At 36.3% G+C, this 2,261-nt stretch overlaps 1 non-coding gene across 1 annotated transcript; it reads left to right on the plus strand.

Moving 5' to 3' along the window:
- Positions 1-717: 717 nt before the first annotated feature.
- Positions 718-825, plus strand: LOC148553472 (small nucleolar RNA R71). The gene has a single exon (XR_015892797.1). It is a non-coding gene; the product is annotated as a small nucleolar RNA R71 (small nucleolar RNA).
- The last annotated feature ends 1,436 nt before the right edge of the window (positions 826-2,261 follow it).

The raw sequence follows: 2,261 nt of genomic DNA on the forward strand, positions 1-2,261 counted from the left end.
GCTTGGGAGAGTACTAGAAGGGAGTTCAGTAATTTTCTTACTCAGCTGACCCACTTGTGCCTCCAAATTTCTAATGGAGGACCTTGTTTCAGTCATGAAACTTTGAGTGGTTTTGATTAGATCAGAGACAATGGTTGTTAAGTCAGAGTGGCTTTGCTTAGAATTCTCTGTCTGTTGCTGAGAAGATGATGGAAAAGGTTTGCTATTGCTAAACCTGTTTCTTCCACCATTATTGTTGTTGAAACCTTGTTGAGGTCTCTGTTGATCCTTCCATGAGAGATTTGGATGATTTCTCCATGAAGGATTATAGGTGTTTCCATAGGATTCTCCCATGTAATTCACCTCTTCCATTGCTGGGTTCTCAGGATCATAAGCTTCTTCTTCAGAGGAAGCTTCCTTTGTACTGCCTGTTGCTGCTTGCATTCCAGACAGACTCTGAGAAATCATATTGACTTGTTGGGTCAATATTTTATTCTGAGCCAATATGGCATTCAGAGTATCAATCTCAAGAACTCATTTCTTCTGAGTTGTCCCATTATGCACAGGATTCCTTTCAGAAGTGTACATGAATTGGTTATTTGCAACCATTTCAATGAGTTTCTGAGCTTCTGCAGGTGCCTTCTTCAGATGAAGAGATCCTCCAGCAGAGCTATATAATGACATCTTGGATAGTTCAGACAGACCATCATAGAAAATACCTATGATGCTCCATTCAGAAAGCATGTCAGAAGGACATCTTCTGATCAATTGCTTGTATCTTTCCCAAGCTTCATAGAGGGATTCATCTTCCTTCTGTCTGAAGGTTTAGACTTCCACTCTAAGCTTGCTCAATTTTTGAGGTGGAAAAAACTTTGCCAAGAAGGCATTAACTAGCTTTTTCCAAGAGTTCAGGCTTTCTTTAGGTTGTGAATCCAACCATGTCCTAGCTCTGTCTCTTACAGCAAAAGGAAAAAGCATAAGTCTATAGACTTCAGGGTCGACCCCATTGGTCTTGACAGTGTCACAGATTTGCAAGAATTCAACTAAGAACTGATGAGGATCTTCCAATGGAAGTCCATGAAACTTGCATTTCTGTTGCATTAGAGAAACTAATTGAGGCTTAAGCTTAAAGTTGTTTGCTCTAATGGCAGGGATTGAGATACTTCTCCCATAGAAGTTGGGAGTAGGTGCAGTAAAGTCACCAAGCATCTTCCTTGCATTGTTGGCATTGTTGTTTTCGGCTGCCATGGTTTCTTATTCTTTGAAAAGCTCTGTTAGGCCCTCTAGAGAGAATTGTGCTTTAGCTTCTCTTAGCTTTCTCTTCAAGGTCCTTTTAGGTTCAGGATCAGCTTGAACAAGTATGCCTTTATCTTTGCATCTGCTCATATGAAAGAGAGGAGAACAAGAAAGTAGGGAATCCTCTATGTCACAGTATAGAGATTCCTTGAGGTGTCAGAGGAAAAGAAAAACAGAAGGAAGAGGTAGATAGAAGCGAATTCGAACATATAAAGAATGAGGGAGTTCGAATTGTACCTTGAGGAGGAGTGTTAGTCCTTTAAATAGAAAGATGTGAGAAGAGGAAGAATTTTTGAAAATAAATTAAAAAGATTTTGAAATAATTAAACAGAAATTTGAAAATTTGATTAAGATTTTTGAAAATTAAGATTAGGAAAGAAATTAAGTAATTTTTGAAAAGATTTTGAAATTAGAAATTAAAAAGATATGATTGAGAGTTAATTTTGAAAAAGATGTAATTGAAAAGATATGATTGAGAAGATATGATTGAAAATCAATTTTAAAAAAAAAGAAAGTTTTAAAATTAAAGTTGATTACTTGACTAACAAGAAATTAGAAGATATGATTATGGAATTAAAACTTTTGATCCTTTCTTAATAGGCAAGTAACAACTAGAAAATTTTGAAGTAAATCACTAATTATAACAAGGATTTTCAAAAATAATTAAAAAATGGAAAGAAATTGATTTTGAAGAGATATGATTGAAAAGACATGATTTGAAAAAGATTTGATTTTGAAAAATTATGAAAATTTGAAAAAGATTTGAATTAAAAACAAAATCTTCCCTCTAGTGTCCTTCTGGCGTTAAACGCCCAGAATGGCATCCATTCTGGCGTTTAACACCCAAAATCCTACCTTTTTGGGCGTTAAACGCCCCGCCAGGTACCCTGGCTGGCGTTTAAACGCCAGTTTTCCTTCTTCACTGGGCGTTTTGAACGCCCAGCTTTTTCTGTATGATTCCTCAGCTGAATGTTCTGAATCTTCAA

The sequence above is a fragment of the Arachis ipaensis genome, chromosome B7 (genome assembly GCF_059453495.1).
Source record: "Arachis ipaensis isolate K30076 ecotype BB chromosome B7, ASM5945349v1, whole genome shotgun sequence".
Taxonomy (NCBI): domain Eukaryota; kingdom Viridiplantae; phylum Streptophyta; class Magnoliopsida; order Fabales; family Fabaceae; genus Arachis; species Arachis ipaensis.